The sequence below is a fragment of the Telopea speciosissima genome, chromosome 2 (genome assembly GCF_018873765.1).
Source record: "Telopea speciosissima isolate NSW1024214 ecotype Mountain lineage chromosome 2, Tspe_v1, whole genome shotgun sequence".
Lineage (NCBI taxonomy): Eukaryota > Viridiplantae > Streptophyta > Magnoliopsida > Proteales > Proteaceae > Telopea > Telopea speciosissima.
Window position 1 is genome coordinate 1,533,607 of NC_057917.1, and position 7,167 is coordinate 1,540,773.

Here is a 7,167-nt window from a genome sequence, read left to right on the forward strand (position 1 = left end):
TCAGGTTGGTTTCCTTGACGGTACTTTGCGACCTTGATTAATCACTTCAAATTATCATTGCAACTAGCATGTCTAAGTGAACTATGCCTAGAGTTAGATGTGTATGAAATAATATATTTTCTCCTAAATAATAAGGATATGAAAAATAAAATTAAAAGGTATAAAGGTGAAACCGGTATTACAAACCACATGTAAATCGAATAACAAAAAATCAAAAACTGAATATAAATCACTAAAACCGCACTGTATATGAAACGATTCTGATGTTAGATGATTCTTATCCGACGCAGTTTTGATTTCTACCTTGCAAAATGTGCACCAAACCAGAATCGCACCATTTGACCCCTTTTTTTTATCTTGTCGTTACTGGACTATAAACAGGTTGGGTCTAGTCCGGTTTTGGGTATATACGTAACGAAATTAATGAAAAAATTATGATTTTTTGGGTTTTCGATTTTATCGAATTACTACCAGCCCAGTCTCAACTTTTTTATTGGGTATGGTCCAGTTGTCTACTTCAGACGGTGCATTTCGATCGTTTTATTTGGTTGCAAGTTTCTCCCGGTTCCATAAAAACCCCCCAAACAAAATCAAACCGATAAGTATTGTTTTGATTTAGTCCAAAAATAATAGGTCGGTTTGGCAGGTCCAACTGATTTGGGTGGAACTTTGACACCCTTGGGAATGAAAATATTAAATTATTATAAATTTTTTTGGTAAATTATTATAAACAAAACACCAATAATAAAAGCGAAAGGGCTTTCCACGTGCCGGTGTGAGGACTGGGTGAGGAATTAGCACACCACACAGCTGGTGGTACAAATAATGGACTCATTTACATGGGTGCATATGGATAGAGTTAGAGAGCAAATACTAAAAATTCTTATAAAAGGGCATACCCAGTGCATAAGGCTCCTGCCTCTCTGGGGTTTGGAGAGGGTCATAATGTGCGCAGCCTTACCTCTGTTTTCATAGAGAGGCTGTTTCCAAACTTAAACTCATGACCACTTGGTCACAATGAAGCAACCTTTACTGTTGCACCAAGGCCCACCCTATAAAATACTAAAAATTCTTGTATGAGAGATAAATAGTACTCTTGTATCTACCATAAAAAAAGTACTGTTGTAGAAACTTTTTTCGCATAAATAAATGTCTGAGAGTAATAAGAAAATAGAAAAATAAAAATTTAGTTTCATAGAATGATAATTATGGTATGGTATAGGGTCCCGGAAAGACAGCATTACCCTATGCCATGACAGGGGCCAATTGGAGTGTTCGCAAAAGCATCAACAGGGATGGAATTTCAACCTTTCATTGGGTGGGGTGATCATTTTGCACCCCTCTCTATCTAGGCATAGGGGCCACATTGCCTTTCAGGGTTCTTTTTCCATTTACGTTATTTTACGGTTCTTAGAGAGAAAATAATGTACCCCATTATAAACGTGAATGTTCTTTATACGGTGAAAGATTTTACATTCAATTCTTAGCTTTTGTCCATCATAAGATTACACAAATGAACCTCTAGGGGAAAATTTTAATGTATTCTAGGAACTTTTTTTTTACCCCAAAGGTACCTTTTCTCTATATATAGAGGTGTTTACCTCTCTTTTTCAGCAATCAATGCGATTGATCGTATGAGTTGAAGATGCGTGGGCGTGCCAGAGTCCCAAGGACTCAAAGATGACCAAATGGTTTATCGGACTTCTAATCAAGAAAGAATGGGTTCTTTCCATTGCCTCGATTGCTCCAAAGACTTTTAATGATGAGAATCACAATGCCAAGGGAAAAAAGAAAAGATAGAAAGATAATGATATTGATTAAAAAAAAAAAGAAAAAGAAAGAAGGATAATGATATTGATTAAAAGAAAAAGAAAAAGAAAGAAAGATAATGATATTGATTAAAGACAAAAGAAAAAGAAAAATCAACATTCCATTCTTGGCGTACTGATGTTGATAACATGGTACCAATGACTTGCTGATATTGATAACATGATGCCTTCATTTCAATCCTGTTGATGTTGGTAGATCACATGGTTGCCAATGACCTACTGATGCTATAACATGATGCCTTTGTTTCTGGCATGCTGATGTTAACAATATGATGTCAAATAGCCTGCTGATACTAAGAACATGATGCCTTCTCTGAATGTTGATGTAGTCTCCCTCCCCCCCCTCAAAAAATAAGGGGGTCCTCTCCTCTGTGGCTAAAATTCTCTTTTATAAGCATTGTTGGGGTAGTTTTTGTAGTTTTTTTTTTTTTTTTTTTCCGGTAGAAAGAAGGCTGGCTATTCATTCATGAGCACCCAATGCCAAACAAAGTAATCAAAATAATTAAAACAAATAGAGAGCACGATAAAGACAAGGTATAGATATACGGTATCCAAAACCAAGGAGTGGAAATTGACCCGGTCTCACATGCCATTGACTGGATCATTCAGATTAGGGGATGGATCGCAACCACTTCCCTAGATAAAATGTTGTAGACCCAACTAAAATTAAGTGCATGCACATGCGGGCCAATAGAAGGGGCCCCATCGGTGCCGACGAGTCCAAAGCCAAACTACCCATGCGTGCCAGCACGCTGTCACAACCTACTTTCAAACAGACTTACTGGATGGACAAAGGTTTGCTGGATCGATGAGTGGAGCTTCAACCGACAACAAGAAGGCCACCAAAAGCGTTGCCACACCCTACTTTCGAACAGATCTGCAAGGATCTGCTGGATCGGTGAGTGGAGCTTCGTCTGGCGACAGGACAGGAATTGTAAAGATTTAACGGCGGCTGGAGCTTTGGAGCCGATGATAGTCTCGGCGCCACCAGCACCTACATACACACAAACAAAGAAAAACGAAAAACCTCTCTTGTTTGGGAGCCCCTCGGCACGATGGCTAAAAATCATAACCAATCACAGAGCTAAGGCTGGATAGCGCACAATGGGGAGCTTCATGGGAGGTATTTTGGTAGTGACAACCATGGTAGGAGCAGGGCGAAAGGGGGCGCGGTCGTAGAGGATGGAGAACCAAAACGGGCGTGGAGGGCGGTGGAGCAAGGCTGAATGGGTGCAGGCGCAGAGGGTCGTGGAACAAGGCGGAATGGAGGCAAGCATAGAGGGAGGTGGAGTAGGGCGAAAGGGGGCAAGTATAGAGGGCGGTGGAGCAGGGTGGAAGGCGTGGCGGTGATGATCCATGAAAGGGGGGTGCTTTTCGAAGCAGGTTCGTCGTTGGCGTCATCGGCATCGTCACCGATGGCGGTTCCAATGATCATGGTGGAAGGAGCAGAGAAGGAGAGAAGAAGTATTGATTACACGCACTAAGGTGGAGGTATTACACGCACAACGGCGAAGAAACCCTAAATCATCTTCATCTTGGGAGAAACCCTAACACAGCGGCAGAGAAAACCTTCGTGACCAAAGAAACCCTGTGACCAAAGAAACCCTGCAGACGAACCTGCTTCAAAAAGCACCCCCCCCCCTTTCATGCTCCTTATGGATCTTGGAAGTCTCCCATTACTACCGACGTCGTTTCTGGAGCAAAGAAGCACTTGGACGGTATCACAATTGATCTTGGTGGTTGCCTTGTTTCTATAGTTACTAGTTAGTTTCACAACTACCCAGTTCTTTGAGAATAGGTTATAACCACCTCTTTACTGACCATTCGTCGATCATTGACCATTTATCGGCATTGCCTACTTCACCGATCACTGACCATTTTTTTATCATGATCATTTTCGATCACTGACTGTTTCTGATAATTGCCCATTTTCTAATTGCTTTCGATTATTGATCTTTTCTATAACAAACCGTTTTCCAATCACTAACTAACAGGATAGTCTTGACTGAAATAGATTTCTCTCTCTTACTCAGCATTTGCCTCCTATTTCTCATTGTTTTGAGAAGTATTCTCTAAGTCTCATGTCATAAGGGTTTCAAGAATCGAAATCGGCTGAAACTTATCCTAATTCTGATCAATTCCTAACCATGTCTATGTTTTTAAACCATGCTTGTCATTGTTGATTGAGTACAACACGATGTGGCCTAACGTGACCCTATAAATAAGTCTAACAATTACCAACAGGGTTATAAGATTGTTTTATTTTTGAGGTTGATTCACATTAACTAGATTGCATCATAAGGAGCATCCACAGTTTGAAGAGTGACCGGTGGAACAATTCAACCCAAAATTCGAGATTATTTCATTACTACACTAGATCCAAGTTGGTAACCATTTGAGTCTAGTCTATTTCTTTCCACCTAAAAAAAAGATCTCTAACTTGGAACTCTCCACACGAAAAAAATGAACAATAAAAGTAATTCAGTCTACGTAGGGAAGGGGAAGGAAAGAGAAGAAAAACATTCCAAAATTAAGAGCAATCATCAGAAATCATGGAAAAATTCACTCATACATTCATCGGAACGGATTAAAATCCTCACCGATTCCTTGATCGCCCCGAGTGCGGTGCAATTCGGGGTTGAGAGGTCGACACCTAACAGGCACAACTTCCAACAACCCAAAATCGATTGAATCCATATTGTTTTTTTCTCAAGCTTGGAAGCATTGGATGTTGCACCTACCAAGTGTCGAGCTCTCAGCCCCGAACTGCACTTTTAGGGAATTGGGGAGGATTTTTTTCCATCAAGACAACGAAGCTAGGAAGGGTTGGAAGATGAAAGATGACTATTGCACTATCCCTTAGGCTCGTTTGTTTCAGCGTAAAAATTTACCTAGAAAAATTTTACTTCAAAAAATTTCAAATGTTGAACAGTATTCTAAATTTCCAAAGTTTGTTTTTAGATGGAAACAAACATTAAAAAATTTTTCAACAATGTGAATTTTACATTTACATTTACGAAATAAAATTTTACGCCAAAACAAACGGAGCCTATAGTTTTTTATTGGATTTTGTGAAATAAATCAGAAGACAGATTCTAATTCGAATTGATCTGGCTCTTCCGATTCTTGTACAGAAAACCCCTAAAAGGCCAGTCCAGACCTATCCAGGCCGATAGCGACACAATCATTCGCATGGACCAATCCTGATCCCGAAACCGTATTCTTTAAACCCCAGGTTAGGGTGGGGGAGACCATATAGTCCAATACGGAACTCCTACTCCTTGAATTTAAATCTCTATTCTCAATGCCAAGTCTGCTATTTTATCACATCAACCAACATTCACTTCTAAGGAGGAGTTCTGATAAGAATTATTTTTCCACTCCCTACAATTTAAGCCAATATGGGCATGATTTGACATTTGAACTTTCAGATGGACAGTAAATTGTTTGGATAGATTACTAGTCACATTCGATGGTTGATCTCAACTGTATGAACCACAATATGAAGATTTTTCATCTTGATTTTTGAACAAAATTGTTGTGTTATGCATTCTAAGGATAGATTCCCGAGTCTAAAAGCACTGTATGACCCACAATATGAAAATTTTCATCTTGATTTTTGCACACAGATTTAGTTATGCATTCTCAGGATAGTTTCCCGAGTCTAAAAGCATTCTGAAGCAAAAAAATAGAGTTTTATACACAATCTATTCTAGAGAATGTATACCAAACAGCTTCAAAATGTTCCATCACCAAAAATACAAAGGGGGAAAGGAACATTAGGTTAGATTGCATTTGTGCACAAATGTTACATCATCTATGGTTTGAGGACTCTACATTTAGCTGAAACATCTTATGAAACATTTGAATGACTATACTATAATGCATGTGGACAGAAACCTAGTTTATCATATCCTAGCTGGGAGGGCAAACATGGATAGATCATTGGCTGCCTAAACACCAATTTTGTATACACCCCAACAAAACAATGAATCTCTTTCAAGTACTCATCAACATGTGTCTTTTCTAGTAATGCCTTTCTTTTTCGGCCACCAATCTATTTATGTTCTATGGTGGCTCTTGCCAAAAAGGAATAAAAGAAGCTAACATGAACTTGTTCAAATGACTAGTCTCACTTTCTTCCCTCACGAGGGATTATGAATTACTTATGCACAAATTCTCTTACAAAATTTCATTCCACCCATGAGTTTTTATCCAGGACCATTTTACTCATTAGTTTATGCTAGAGGGCAACAAATCCACCACCATTTCAACCTAATGTAATACATCCGTTATTATACGATCCAGAAATATGAATCCAATACCAAGTGATGATTCAGCTAAATGTGTTGGAACAAAGCGAAAGATGAGAAGTACTACACTGCAACCAAAGCTGGATAAGTAGACATGAGGACTCAAAATGCATAACCGCTCGTCGAAGACCCTTGCCACCAGCTGACGTTTCACCTTACCACATGCATCATCCATTTACATAAAAAAAAAAACTGAAAACGTATTTCTTCTCACAAGCTAAATGCCACAAAAAAATAAACTCTAGGAAAGTACACCAAATAATCCGCACAATCCAACCATTTTCCAATAGTGTGTAGGACAGGATTTTGTTCCTTCTAAGTAAGGCAGTCTGAATCTCAAACCAGTGAGATCTACTAGGAGATCAGCTAGAGACATTATCACCGCTAACGAATGAAACCAGTCTCCAAAAGAGTTTTAATGACAGAGAATCAAGGAACAGATTCAGCCAAAATTCTGATCAAATGCTCTAATTGGATGGGAGGATACAACAACTCAGCCTTATCCCAATTAAATGGGGTCGGTTACAAGGATTCGTTCAAAACAAAGTAGGAAAAATCGAGGTCCTCACAAAGGGAAAGGAAAGTAAGAGGAATGAAGAATAAAAATGAACAAATGAGATAAGAAAAGTGAGAAATGGAAAATGAAAAGTGAAAGCAAGAGAAAAGACGACAGCCTAGGAAATCAGGTAAATCTCAGCTACATGGTGTCGACAACATGGATCCGTGCCCTCTACTAGGCTCTATCTGAGATCATACTTGGCACAAGACCCAAACTATACATGTCATTCTTCACAACTTCACCTATGGTCATTTTAGGCCTACCCATAGCTCTTTTAGCTCCTTCAATCGGAATCAGATCACTCCTCCTAACTTGGGGCGTCCCCAAGCCTTCGTTGCACATGGCCAAACCACCTCAAACGACATTCTCAGAGCTTGTCGCTGATTGGGGCAACTCCCACCTCAGCTCTAATATATTCGTTCCTCACTTTAACCTTCCTAGTTTTGCCGCACATCCATCTTAACAT